At 37.4% G+C, this 15,400-nt stretch overlaps 1 protein-coding gene across 9 annotated transcripts in view; it reads left to right on the top strand.

Moving 5' to 3' along the window:
• Window positions 1–1,323: 1,323 nt before the first annotated feature.
• Window positions 1,324–15,400, top strand: part of Slc38a9 (solute carrier family 38 member 9) — a 109,765-nt gene continuing 95,688 nt past the window's right edge. For 8 of the 9 annotated variants that reach the window (XR_007109081.1, XR_007109082.1, XR_007109080.1 and 5 more), the window contains exon 1: window positions 15,021–15,080. The gene's annotated coding sequence lies outside the window, so the exon portion shown is untranslated. Of the gene's footprint in view, window positions 1,417–15,020; window positions 15,081–15,400 lie in introns of those variants that run through there. The other variant, XM_047555434.1, reaches the window with a different exon arrangement.

Below are 15,400 nucleotides of genomic sequence, written 5' to 3'. Positions count from 1 at the left end.
TTCTGAACTTCCCAGACTTATTTTTCTCTATCAAAAGAATGTAATGTTGATTTGAAAATAGGGTCAAAGAGCAGTTGCAAAAGCAACTGACAGGATCAGCAAAGTAACTTTTCTTTCTTAAAGGCAACATTCATTAAATCACCTGTCTTGCATTCACAGAGTCCTAAATAACAGAAGTATTTGATGGAGTTTGTGAACATACTTTAGGATAAGACCTTAGTCTGAATAGAATAGTGATATTTTGCCACTTGAAAGAGGTGTTTAGCCTTGCCAAATCAATTAAATTCTTTAAGACTTTTTTTGGGGGGAGGTGGGGGATTATCTTTGAAACAGGGTCTAGCTATGCTGCCCAGACTAGTCTCAAACTTTCCATCCTCTTGTCTCAGTATCCCAGTAGGTGGAAGAGAGGTGACATCAGCCACCAGCATGCCTGGCTTAAAGACTCTTTATCTGTAAAACAGAGATAATATATACTTACAGAATTGTGATAATGGCTTAAAATAAGATACATGTAAAATACTTGGCATTCAGTAATTTGTTAAATTTGGATTTTTAAATTTGGTTCTTGATCACATTACAGTACACATTGTTGGTTTGGGGTTTTTTTTGTTTGCTTTCTTTTTTTTTTTCTATGAGTCATTGCTTAGGGGTTGCCATATGGTTTTTGGGAATTTACTTTCAGCCGACTTTTCTAACAATCACATTAATTTTACTTAGGTTGTATATTTATTTGCATTGGCTTTGGAGAAAACTGCTGGGAAGAAGGGGGCTAAAATCCTCCCGAAGTCCCTCTCTTATAAGGTCTAGATACTAATTTATCAACACATAGAAAACCAACCTAAATGTCCATATGATGGACAACTCAAGCAATTCTATTTGGTTCCCTTTCTTAATTTCTATCTTTTCTTTTTCCAAACCAGGTTCGATAGGTGTCCATAAGGTCCAAGCACGTGACCACAGAGTACAGAGCAGCAGCCTCGAAAGTCCGAGAGACAAAGGGAAGGTCAGCCCGACGAGGGGACGCCACATCAATATTTTCTCACGGCGGCTCCGGGGTTGGAAGTACGGCAGGACACCGAGCCCCTCCTCTCAGGTGGCCGGGAGCTTCGGGCGCCCACCAGACTCTCACAACTGCGCGCCCGGGGCGCTGGCCTCGCGAGGCTGGGCGCGGCTCCGCGGGAGGAACGCGCGGCCGCAGAGCCCTCTGGGAGTCGTAGTCCGCGGCGGCGGAGCTTTGCCCCAGGCCGCCAGCCCAGGGCGCCCAGAACTCCATTCCCCGGCGGTCCCCTCGGCCCAAGTCATTGCCTCTTCCTGTTTGGGTGACTAATAGCTCGGCGGCCGCGAATTGCGAGGGTTTGGAAAAGGGTCTTCGCCTTCCCGTCCAGTTCACGGAGGTTGAGGGATTGGCCTGCGCAGGTAGAGCACGTTTCTGGTCTTGCAAATAAACCATCCCTTCAGGAAGCGGGGCAGGGAGCCGAGGGGAATCGGCAGGAGCTCTGAGCTCGCGGCGAAGCCGGCTGTCACCTGCGGTAGTCCTTTGGTGTGGCGAGTCCGAACAGCAGCTTCTTGGGGGAGTCGCGCGGCCAAATCCCGGGCCGCGGAGACTGCTCCCCGGCGGCAGCGCGCGCCCCTCGCGGGCCCGAGAGCGGTAAAGTCAGGGAGCCCGCGGGGAGAGGGAGTCAGCGTCTGCTGCAGCCTTGGGGAAAAGGCAGGGAGTGTTAAGGCAAATGAACACCTTGAACCCCAGGCGTGAGAAGGCGAGTTGGGGGCTTTGCAGGACTCGGAGCGCCCTCTTTTTTCCACAGTGGGGAAGATCTGGAGACGGGTTAAGGACGGAAGCCCCTTTTCGGCTTGAGCTAGGACCACAGATGGTTTGAGGGCCATCGCTGGTAAGCGCCCTGCACGCTTGTCACAAGATTCTCTAGTGCCAATAAGTGTCCTGATAGTGGGTAGCTTGATAGGTTAGATGTCTTAGAATACTGGAACTGCGAGAACACGTAGACAAGAGCATTCGCCTCACTTTACGGATGAGAAAACCGAGGTGCACCGAGTAAGAGGAACCCGCTCATCACCAGGCAGCCGCTTAGTGGCCACTTGACTAAAACCTCATTGTCATGACTTGAACAGTGAGAACTGCAGATCTGCAAACTCTTTTAAGGCGCACCCCTTTTTAATCTCTAGGAATCTTTTCTTGCCATTATACTACATTATTAATAATTTAGTAGTAAATTTTCTGTTTTGCGATGCAGGGGATAGAACTCAGGGCCTTGTGTATTCTAGGCAAGCCCTCTACCTCTGAGCCACACACCACACACGCATTTCACACACATTTTTTTTTTTGTTTTTGTTTTTCGGTGCCAGGAATTGAACCCAGGGTCGTCTAAGCACTGAGCCCTTTTTTATTTATTTTGAGACAGGATCTCGCCAAGTTGCTGAGGGACTCCCTAAGTAACTGAGGCTCGAACATGCGATCCACCTGCCTCAGCCTCCCTTGTGCTGGGATTACAGGTGTGCAGCTCACCCTTTTCTTTTTAAGACCTTTGTCAGACATGACGTTGAACTGACATACAGAATAATAGGAAACTGCTGAAGGGAAAGGTTTTTCTTTAAACCTTTTAATAGGTCAAAGTAACCCTTATTATACATAACTTAAAGAAAAATCTCTCTGCCTTAAATAACTACAGTACTTCATATGAAGGTAAAAAGTTGACAGCAAAGATAGCATCTGTAGATTCTATGCCTCTAAGAAAACAAAATTTACCTTTCCTTTCCTAATTTATGCCCATTAGAGCTCTGAGAACAATTAGAAAATCGGGTTTCTTCTCATAATCTTAAATACTGCATATTGCAGTTACATACATAAAAAGATTGCTGTTGTGATTTTAAAATTGATTTTATAATACCCTAAGTATTAACAACAATGGATAATCTTAGCATAGAAAGATAGGAATACCAATGTAAATTGCAAGTTAAAATGACACTTTATAGTTTTTTGGTTTTTGTTTTTTGTTTTCAGAAGAGTAGGGCTGGGAATGTAGCTGAGTACAGAGCATTTGCCTAGCATGCACAAGCTCCTGGGTTCCATTCCCAGTACCAGGAAGGAAAAAAAAAAAAAAAAACAGATATATTGCCATAAAAGTTTAAAGAAAGTATTAAGAGGTTAAAATTTTCTGCTTGACCTGTATTTTATAAGACTCAAATTTCAGTCCTTTGCTAGTATTCTTTCTTACCACCTAAACATAACTTGAGAGCACAGGAACACTAAATGTGTTCCTGGTATGGGAGATGTTCTTTGTTGCCATAGGATCGTTTTGAATGGTAATTTTGTGACTGGACCACATTGTCCTCCAACACTGTCAGATTTAATACCCTTTTGAACATTAATTGATTAGGTTAGAAACATGTTCCAACTGCTCGAATTGGAGTATTGTAGCTCCTTTTGGCTGATCAGCAATTATTCATAAGGAAGGAAGTTAGATTTATCACTGATCTTTCAATTATGGACTTATACAGAAGAAAACACATATGTCATAATAACTTCCACCAGGCTTTTTTCTTTTTCTTTTCTTTTTTTTTTTTCTTTATGGTAGGATTCTTTGCTTCTATATTGGCACACATGACTGCAGAGACCAAATTTAACCTCCTCGTAGATATATTTTATAAAGTATAAACACAGCCATGTATCCTAAATGACAATATTTTTCTTTTTACTAAAAGACAGTTGAGTTATCACAGAGACCTTATAACTAGAAAAGCCTAAAATATTTACTATCTGGCCTTGTACAGAAAATAATTTTGGTCAGCTCTGGCTTAGTAAACTGAATATAAGTAAAGTATCTTGAACTCTATAATATGCAATCATATTAGGTATACTAATTTTTAGTCTTTGAGAGAGAATATATGGATACTTGCACAGTGGGTCCATAGTAAAATTTGTTTGGGCACAAGTTAGTGTATTCTATTGCAAATTGATGCTAGCATCTTGACATAGATAATATAGATTTGTTTTTGCAAAGAATTATGAGAGGAAGTTACTGAACTATGTTTGGAAAGGGCTAACATTTTTTTGAGATATACTGATAATACAGTTAAACCTTTTAAAAATATTGCCATGCTAACTTTATTTGGTTGCTCTTTTTTTTTAATGATAAAATGTGCTTTATTGACACAACACTTTTATTTATTTATTTTTATGTGGTGCTAAGGATCTAACCCAGTGCCTGACACATGCTAGGCAAGCACTCAACCACAGAGCTACAATCCCAGCCCATCTCAATATCTTTTTGAAGAGGATAAATGCTTCATTAAAGGCACCAACATTTTAAATAACATTTCAAAGTATCACATTTATCAGGTAAACTGTTGATTCCCTATTGGGACCTATCTCACTTAGTTCATACTGCCCTGACAAATACCTGAGACTGAATAACTTATAAACAAATTTATATCTGACAGTTATTGGGGTATAAAGTCAAGATCAAGGTACAGTCAGATTCAGTGTTTGGTGAGAGCCTAATCTGTGCTTGCTGTATTTCTCTCCTTTCTACCGTGGAACACATTAGGTAAGACTAAATTTTCAACTTCTGAGAAAGAACATATAAATAATCATATGGTGGTTCCATAGTCAAATTTGATGGTTATTCTATTGCAAATTGATGCTTGTGTGTCCCGTGGTAGAAGGGACAGAAGGGCAAAAAGAGGCCTAGCTAGTTCCCTTTGGCCCTTTTATAAGGGTTAATACTTACTCATCTCATTTCCTTTTTCTTTTTTCTTTCTTTTCTTTCCTTCTTTTTTTGAGACAAAAGGTCCCTCCCTATTGTGCTGTCAAAACTGGCCTCATACTCCAGGGCTCAAGTGATTCTCCTGCCTCAGCATTCCAAGTAGGTGGGATTACAGGTCTGTGACCCTGTGCCTGGCAGGCCCCACTTCTTAACAGTATAACATTGGCAGTTAAGTTTCATTATGAATTCATTATGAATTTAGAAGAATTATTGCTGGCTAAAGAAATACCTAACCCTGAGACAAAAAAGTTTGCATCAGGAAACAGATCGATCTAGACTAGTTGACTTCAAGAAAAACAAACTGCAATGTTCAGCTTGCTATCTGGATAACCCAGGCAGACATTTTCAGTCATCCTAGTCCCAACTGTGTTTTAAATAACTTAAGACTATTTGCCATTCTAGATATTATTTCTCTTTTTTATTTACAAATAGATTTGTTTAAAAAAAATAAGAAAAAGAAAAAACAAAAGACCTACTTTTCAGATGCTTCTTTTGTCGTTCATGTAGGCTTATTCTTTCTTAAGGCAGATATCACAGTATAGTGGAAAAGCATTTCGGATCAGAGTGATCTCTTTTCAGTTCTAAACTTTATTAGCTAAGTGATTAGGACAAATTTCTAATCTTCAATTTCTTTTCTTTCTTTGTTTTCTTTTCTTGCTTGTTTTCAATATGAAGATAATACTTATTTCCCAAATTCTAATGATTAATTGGAATTAAGCAATACCATGTAAGCCCTTAGGAATTCAATAAGTAAAATATTATTTCCATCTTTCCATCTCCCATTACCTTTCTACTGATTTGTCTTTCTCTCTGAGTTTTCCTCTAAAATGATACTGTTTTCTTCTTCAGAAATAAATTCTTTTCCTTTAGTATTCTTCTGTTTGTGACAGTTCGTTAATTCTAAAGTGGTCAACCATTTAATTTTTTTTTTTTACCTTGCTGAGTTCTTTCCCTTGGTACTAAAGGTATGAAAGTATATTAGCTGATTTTATTCAAATCACTGAGGTAAGCCAATGCAGATTTTTTTTTTATAGTTACTTTTGAAGAGCCAAACTCATCATGAAAATGATAGCTTTTTTTTATTGAGCATTCATGGTGTATCAGGTACCTTACATGTATTATCTCATTTAAATATCAAACCTGTAAGACGTGTACTTTATCCTCCAAACTGGTGAATCTTAAGGACTTTAAATAAATTGTCCAAAGTGACAGAATGGCAAATGCAGAGCCAGAATTCAGATTCAGGCAGCCTTACATGTGAGCTATCAACTGTAGCACTACTTAATAACCTTAACCATTGTGGATAATATAAACAAATCTTTCTGAAAGTTTTTTTTTTGGGGGGGGCGCAATTGTTGGGTGTTAAGGAACAATAAGTTTCTTTCTACTTACCAGTATTAAAATTTTTCTATAGCATTTCTTAACAACTCAATATTTAGGTTGTTTTTCCTCCTTGCAAAATAATTTCATTAGGCTTTGTTTCAGAAATAATAACAACAAGCTTTTATTCAGAGTTTAGTAGTATCTGTCATGGTTCTAAATGTTTATACATGTGAACTTACAGATTTAAAAAAAATTTTGTGTGTTTTAAGCAGGTACGGTGATATATGCTTGTAGTCCCAGCTACTTGGGAAGCTGAGGCAGGAGGATCATTTGAGCCTGGGAGTTCAAGACCAGCCTGCATATTACCAATTTTTGACTCTAAAAGTTGGGTCCTTTTTCTCTCTTGGCATTGTGGAACCAATAACAAGATCAAGCACTAATGGAACAGTGAAGGAGACCTTTATTCTTGGCCAAGAATAGAAGTGGAAGATAAACTCCTAAACCAACTTCTTGTCCCTTGGTATTTGGGTGTGTGTGTGTGTGTGTGTGTGTGTGTGTCTGTACAGGGAGAAGAAGGAAGGGTAGGGAGAGGATAATAAAAGGGAGAGTTTATTCATGTCTTTTCTGGGACTAGGCAAAGATTTTCCAGGAATTCAGGCACCACATCTTTTTGCTCCTTTGTTTTTTTGTGGTTGGGGTCAAGGCAAGTATCAACTGTCATGACCCTGGGGGGTTGTCATTTAGCATGCAGATGAAATGAAGTTAAGAGATTGTCTGGCTATAGCTCTGGCAGTGCTTAAATCCAACAAGTTTTAGCTCGCCTACCTGAAGAGGACTTCTGGCCTTTGGCCTCCTCTCCTCAAAGATAAGGAAGATTAGGGCAGGGTAAAAATTTAGGTCACCTGAGCAGCACAAGATTTGGGGATTTGGGCAGGCTTACTTGGGCAACAGAGCAAGAGCTTATCTCAAAAAAATTTTTTTCAGGAATAAGTTATTCCCAAATTCCTTGTGTTATTCTTGTGTCACAGAGGATCAAACCCAGGGCCTCGTGCATATTAGGCAAGTGCTCTACCAGCTATACCCTCAGCCCCTCTATGGTTTTGAAAAATTACTTTTATAAGGTACTGTTTTCACATTTTTCTTTAACATTTGTTTGTCACCAATAGGACGAAGTTAAATGAGAGTTTTGACTGGTTTAAATATTGAGCAGGAAAGTAGAAAGGGGAAGGAAAAGGAAAGAAACAGAAAGAAAAACAATGCACATATTACCAGCATCTGCATCACAAAGTCAGTGGCATTTTAACATTTGCCTGACTCTTCATTATTGAAGAATTTTTCACTTAAAAAAAAGGAAAGTTCTCAAGTGGGGGATGGGGACGTGACTTAGTGGTAGATTACCCATCGAGCACACATAAGGCCCTGGGTTCCATCCATCGACTGCAAAAAAAGAAAAGAAAGAAAAAGAGAGACTTCAAGAGGCTACATAAGTTAAAAACCAAGTATTTTTATTTGTTTTTTGAGAATAATGATAATATATCTGAACATATATTTTCTCATTACAAACTGGTAAATGTAGTATGCATCATCTCATTTAATTTTCTGACAACCCAGTGAGATGGGTGTTATTAATTCAGCTTTACAGAAAGGGAAATAGTTTCATGAAGGTTCAATAATTAATGCTAAGTTACACAGGTAATAAGTGGTAAATATGGGATTTCTGATTAAAAAATCTTATTTCCTTTCTGTTCTTCCTTAAATGTGACATCTAGAAAATTAGGATAATAAGTATCCATTAAACACATACAACAACAATAAAACTGTACTTGTTAAGTGATCTGGGCAGTAACAAAGAGAAGAAAGTGGAAGGTAGAGAGAACAGGAAAGACAGTGCAGTGTACGTGGTAAAGAGTGCAGGCTCTGTACTTAGACTGCCTCAGTTTGGATTCTAACACTTTGATTAGTTGCTTCTCTTCTCTGGGTCTAATATCCTTATCTGTAAAATAAAGATAATAATAGTAACTTACAGAGTGGGTATGGCATTTGTCTTGTTTTTGATGCTAGGGATTGAACTCACAGCCTCGTGCATGCTAGGCAAATGCTCTGCCGCTGAACTAAATCTCCAGTTCTCTCTGCATTTTTTTATTATGAAATATATATACAAAAAATGCATAAAACATTGTGTGTGTGTGTGTGTGAGAGAGAGAGAGAGAGAGAGAGAAACAGAGAGAGAGAGAGAATAATTATAAAGCAAAAGGCCATGTATCCAGAATCAAATTAAAGAAATGAAATACTGCTATTATCATATAAGGCTCCCTATTGTCCTTCCCTATCACAACCTCCTGGTTTTAGGGTTTTCTCAGCCTCAGAACTATTGGAATTTGGGGCTGGATAATTCTTTGTGGTAGGAGATTGTCCTATGCATCGTAGGTGTTTAGCAGCATCTCTGATTTCTGCCTTTTGGGTGCCAGTACATTCCCACCAAATGTAACAACTAGTTGGATGAGGTCATATTCCTTATTATATCTCTTTACAATTCTTTACTTGCTCTCTGGAATAGAGACTGTAAGGAGACAAGAGTAGAAGCAGGGAGCTCCTTTAAAAGCAGTATTAGTAACTTGATAAGAAATGATGGTGGTAAAATTCTGGATATATTTGAAAGAAAAGCCAATACATTTCCTAATGGTTTGAATGCAGACTGAGAAAAAGAAATGATGAGTGATTGCAAGAACTTTAGCCTAAGCAACTAGGAGGAAGATTCCACCAACTAAAATTAGGAAGACAATGGGTGGGGTAGTTTTAGAGGAAGAAAATCAAGTTTCTGGGCATATTAGGTAAAGATGTTGAGTAGCCAGTTGATATTCAGGAGAAAAATTTAGGCTAGAAATATTAACATAGAAGTTGTCATTACCTACGTCTACAATGATGGAAATGTTTTATTTCTACGTTGTCTAATATGGTAGCCAGAAGTGGTCACTGAGCATTTCAAATGTAACTATTATGACTGAGGTGCTAAATTTTTAATTTTATTTAATTTTCCTTAATTTAAATTTAGTCATATGTTATTAGTAGCTACCTTAATGGGCAACACAAACAGTGGTATTAAAATCATGAGAATGGGTAAGATTACAAAGAGATTGGGAGTAGATGGAAAAGTGGACCAAGACAGAATCTTGGAATCTTGGAATTTTGCAACTTCAAAGAGATCTAAGAGATGAGGAACAAACAGTAAAGGAGACAGAGAAGGAGGGACCTGTGAGGTAGGGAGAAAACCTAGATGCCTAGTGAACCTCTTTGATCATGGAGGAGAGTGATCCCTATAAGCAAATATTTCTGATAGGTCAATTGTTGTTATTGTTGCAGACTAAGAAATTACCGTTGAGTCATTTACCAATATGGAGTCATTGGTGATCCAGCAAAATGGCTTCTGTGCAGTGATAGGAAAGATAGACAAGGATCTTACTTACCTTGTGCTTTCTTTTTTTCTCATCTATTTTAGTTTTCTTCTTTCTTGCTTTATATACATATATATATGTATTTTTTTTTTAATCAGAGCTTTATAGTAAACATAGTACTTGGGTTCATCCTGACAAACTCATCATAGAAACTGATTTCAGTTCATGATCCCCCCACCCCTTTTTCCTTCTATTCTCCTTCCCCTCTCCCATTCTTCCTCTCTTCTACTAGACTTCCTTTTGCTCATCTATTAATTTGTTTGATTGATTCTTTATGTCCTACCCTCCCCCCTTTTCTTTATTTTAGTTTAGCTTCTGTATAGAAAATTTCTGTATAGACAATATTCTATTCTTTGAGTTTCTAAATTTGGCTTATTTCACTTAGAATGATATTCTCCATTTCCATTCATTTACCAGCAAATGTCATAATTTTTTTCTTTCTTTTTGGATGAGTAGAACTTCACTATATATACATACCACAATTTCTTAGTCTATTCATCTGTTGACATGCATTTGGGTTGATTCCATAATTAAGCTATTGAGAATTATGCTGCTATAAACATTGAGGTGGCTGAATTGCTCTATGTAGTATGCCAATTTTAGATCTTTGGGGAAAATACCAAGGAATGGGATAGCTGCATCATATGGTGGTTCTATCCCTAGTTTTTTGAGGAATTTCTATACTTTTTTCCAGAGCAACAATGTACAAGTGTACCTTTTCCCCCACAACTCTGCCAGCATTTATTATTTTTTGTAGTCTTGATCATTGCCATTCTGACTGGAGAGGAAATCTTGGTGTAATTTTGATTTGCATTTCCCTCATTGCTAGAGGTGTTGGACATTTTTCATGTATTTGTTGTCCATTTGTGTTTCTTCCATTGACAAGTTTCTGTTTAGTTCTTTTGCCCATTTATTAATTGTATTGTTTGGAGGGGGGTTGAATTCTTTGTATATTCTGGATATTAATCCCCTATTGGAAGAATAACTGGCCAAGATTTTCTCCCATTTTATAGACTCTCTCTTCACACTCTTAATCATTTCCTTTGCTGTGCAAATTCTTTTTAATTTGATGGCATCCCACTAATTCTTTCTTGCATTTTGGGTGTCTTGTTAAGGAAGTCATTGCCAGCACCTATGTGATTGAATGTTTACTCTGTTTTTTCTTCTGGCAGTTGTAAAGTTTCTGTTCTAATTTGTAAGTCTTTGATCCATTTTGATTTGAGTTTTGTACAGGGCGAGAGAGGTCTGATTTCATTTTTCTACATAGAGCTGTCTAGTTTTCCCAGCACTTCTTGTTAAAAAGACTGTCTTTTCTCCATAATATATTTTTGGTACCTTTGTCAAATGGCTGACAACTGTAGGTATGTGGGATTGTCTGGGTGTCTCCATTGGTCTTCATGTTTATTTTGATGCCGATACCGTGCTATTTTGGTTACTACCGCTCTATAGTATAATTTCAGATGGCATTGTGTTGCCTCCTGCTTCTTTTCTTGCTTAGTATTGCTTTGGCTTCTCTGGTTCTCTTATTTTTACTATTGAATTAAAGATTTAGTTTTTCTAATTCTTTGTAGAATATTAATGGTATTTCAATGGGGATTGCATTGACTCTGTATATTGCTTTTGGTAGTATGGCCATTTTGGCAATATTGATTCTGCCAATCCAAAAACATGTAATGTCTTTTCATCTTCTAAGATCTTCTTCAATTTCTTTCTTCAGTGTTCCATAATTTTTATTTTAGAGCTCTTTTATCTCCTTGGTTAGATTTAATTCCTAAAATGGTGTGCTTTGTTTTTGAGGTTTGTGAATGGGATGGTTTTCCTAATTTCTTCCTCAGCTGAATCACCTTTGGAATATAGGAAAAGCTCTTGATTTATGCATGTTGTTCTTGTATCCTCCTACTTTGCTAAACTCATTTATAAGCTCTAGAAGTTTTCTGGTGGAGTTTTTTGGGTCTTCTAGATATAGGATCATATCATTGGCAAATAAAAATAATCCCTTGATTTCCTTTTATTGCCTGATCATTCTGACTGATGCTTCAAGGACTATATTGAATAGGAGTGGTGAGAGTGGACAACCTTGTCTTGTTCCTGATTTTAGAGGAAATGCTTTTTTTTCTTCATTTATTATGACACGTTGGCTTTGGGTTTGTCAAAAATATCCTTTACGATGTTAAGTCTCTTCAATCCCTAGCTTCTACAGTGTTTTTAACATGAATGGGTCTTGGATTTTATACAAAGACCTTTTCTGCATCTATTGAGATGCTCATGTGATTTTTGTCCTTAATTGTGTAAGTGGTGAATTAAATTTATTAATTTGTGTCTGTTGAACCAGGCTTGCATCCCTGGAATGAAACCCACTTGATTTTGATGTATTATCTTTTTGATCTTATTTTAAATGCAGTTTGCTAATATTTTATTAAGGATTTTTGCATCTATGTTCATCAGGGATATTGCTTTGTAATTTTCTTTCCTTGATGTGGCTTTGTCTGGTTTTGGTATCAGGGTTATACTGGTTTCATAAAATGTATTTGAGTGTTTCTTCTCTTAATTTCATGGAATAATTTAAGAAAGACCGGTGTTAGTTTTCTGTAAAGGTTTGATAGAACTCAGCTGAGAATCCGTCAGGTGCTGAACTTTTCTTTTTTGGAAGACTTTTAACTCCTGTTTCAGTTTCATTACTTGATATTGGTTTGTTTAGGTTTTCTGTATCTTCCTGATTCAATTTGGGCAGGTCATATGTGTCTAGAAATTTGTTAGTGTTTTCTAGATTTTCCAGCTTATTAGAGTATAAACTTTAAAAATAGGTTCTGATAATCCTCTGGGTTTCAGAAGGGTCTGTGGTAATTTCTCCTTTTTCATTTCTGATCTTATTGATTTGGGTCTTCTCACTTTCTTTGGGTAGTTTGGGTAAGGGTTTGCCAATCTTACATATCTTTTCAAAGAACCAACTCTTCAGTGCATTGATTCTATGTATTTTCTTATTCTCAATTTCATTGATTTTGATTCTGATGTTAGTTATTTCCTGTCTTCTACTGGTTTGGTGGTTAATTTGTTCTTTTTCTAAGGCCTTAAGATGGAGCATAAACTTATTTATTTGAGATCCCACTAATTTTTAATGTAGGCACTCAGTGCTATATATTTTCCTCTTAGAACTGATTTTGTACTGTCCCAGAGTTTTGATATGTTGTATTTCTGTTCTCATTCACTTACAAGAATTTCTTGATTTCTATTCTCATTTCTTCTTTGATCCATTCTTCAATCTCCATGTGTTCAATCTCCATCTGTTTATGTGGTTTCTATTATTTTTCCTTTTGTTGATTTCTAGCTTCATTCCATTCTGATCTGATAGGATATATGGAATTATATCAATATTTTTGTATTTGCTAAGGTTTACTTCGTGGCATAGAATATTCTAGTTTGGGAAAAGTTCCATGCACATAAATTCAGCTGTTTTGGGAGTGGAATGTTCTATAGATATCTATTATTTGCATTTGATTCATAGTGTTATTTGTTTTGGGAATACCTTTATTGATTTTATGCTTTGATGACCTATCTATTGGTGATAAGGGTGTATTGAAACCACTCAATATTATTCTGTCAGGGTGTATGTGGGATATAATGTCATGGAGTATTTTTTCCAAATAATTGGTTGTATTGACATTTAGGCCATTAATGTTTACTATTTTTTATCTTCTTGTGGATTGTTCACTTTATGAGGATATTGTTGCCTTCTTTTTCTCTTCTGATTAATTTTGGCTTAAAATCTGCTTTGTCCAGTATGAGAATAGCTACTCCTCTTGTTTACTTGGACCATATGCATGGAATATTTTTGCCATCCTTTTAACTTCAGCCTGTGGAAATCTTTTCCTATGAGTCTCTTGTAAACAGCATGTAATTGGACCTTGTTTTTGTTTTTATTTATTTGTTTTTTTAGTTGTTGATGGATCTTTATTTTTATTTTATTTATATGCAGTGCTGAGAATCGAACCCAGTGCCTCACATATGCTAGGTGAGTGCTCTACCACTGAACTACAACCCCAGCTCCTGGGTCTTGTTTTTCGACCCATTCTGCTAATATGTGTCTTTTAATTGGGGAATTGAGATCATTAATGTTCAGCATTAGTATGGATATGTGTTTGTGGTTGTAATGTATAAAGCTGCTCTCCTGCCCATTCCGTTGCAATCATTTTCCCCGCCTCCCAACCTATTGTCAGTCTGCGAACATCCTAGCTAGCTATTGGTTCATCATTCAGCTTGCAAGTATCCTTCTCCTATATTGGTCCTGTTAGCCCGTGGAATTCAACCGCCATCTTTCCTCTCTCTTGCTTCTTTCTTCTACACACTTGCTATTCCTCCTCCTCGCTTTCCACTCTCTCTAGCGCATGCCCTTTCTCTTTCCTTTCTCTTTTCCTCTCATTTTCTCTCTTACCCTGCAGGGATACTCTCTGCTTAATAAACTCCTTTATGCGATTTCCTGTGTTCGGCATGGTTTTGTGGGATTTTCCTTACCGTGGTTTCCTGCCATTTTGGTTTTTTGCTAAATTTTATGCTGTCTTGATTCTTATTTAGTAGATTCTTTCTTATTCTTCTATTGAACTTTCTCTCTTTGGGAACTTTGGAAATTGTGCAATTTGTCTTTGAGTAGGCCTTGTAGTGCTGGCTTGGTACTCATGGAAAGGTTTTATTTTCCCCTCAAATTTGAAACCGAGCTTTGCTGATACAGTAACCTTGGCAGGCAGTTGTTTTCTTTCAGGACTTTGAATATCTCATTCCAGGCCTTCCTTGATTTTAAGGTCTGAACTGAGAAATCAGAAGTGAGCCTTTTTGATTTGCCTCTAAATGTGACCTGATGCGTCTTACAGCTTTTAATATTCTTTCTTTATTTTCTGTTAGTCATTTGATTACGTATGTCTTGACAAGCTTCTCATTTGACTGGGTCTATTTGGGTTCTGTAAGCCTCTTGTATGTGGATATTCATCTCATTTCCAATATATGAGATTTTTGTGTAACTATTATCATTGCAAATGTTCTTAATGTCTTCAGTTTGTATCTCCATCTTCTCTTTTACACTGATTCTCAGGTTTGGTCTTTCAGTGTTTCTCCAGAGAAGTTGTATATTCTGATCATGTTCTATAATTTTTTTCCTTTTTTGCATTCTGTGTACTTAAAATCATATGCCCTGTCTTTAGGGCCTGAAGTTCTGTCTTCAAGGGCTGAGGTTCTATTTTGTACACATTCTAATCTGTTAGTGATGCCTTCAAGTGAGTTTTTAATTCGATTTGTTTTTTTCATTTCTAGGAGTTCTGCTTGGTTTCTTTTCATTATTTCTATTTCTTTACTAAAGTGGTCTTTCATCTCCTTTAATTGCTATATTAACTCCTTCATTAGATCTTCTTTTAGTTCATTGAACATTTTAATAATCAGTTTTTTATAATTTTCTCTTAGCTTTTGATACTGCAGTTTACCGGTGACGAGTTCTGCTCCCTCTAATGTTGAAGTTTGAACACTAGAGAAGCACGCCAAGGCAAGTATATTAAGCAGGTTTTATTCAAAAGTAATAATACAGACTTTTCCCAGGAGGGAGAAGGGGACCATGGCTGATATTCTAAAGTCCTCAGAAGTGAGCGCACCTTACATCTTTTATAGGTTAAGGTCTCTTTTGTTCTCCAGTTCTCTTCCCCCTTATCTCTCCTTCATGCCTACATGACTAGGACCGGTTTTGCATAAAGTGAGGAGCGATGGGCAGGGGAAGGACCAAGCTGATTTGGACAGGTAAGGGCCCAGGGGGCATTAATTAGCAGCTCCATGCTTGCAGTCCTTGATAAAGGCAGGTAAATTTGGTAA

The sequence above is a fragment of the Sciurus carolinensis genome, chromosome 6 (assembly GCF_902686445.1).
Source record: "Sciurus carolinensis chromosome 6, mSciCar1.2, whole genome shotgun sequence".
Taxonomy (NCBI): Eukaryota; Metazoa; Chordata; class Mammalia; order Rodentia; family Sciuridae; genus Sciurus; species Sciurus carolinensis.
This window is presented reverse-complemented; position numbering and strand designations above follow the sequence as displayed.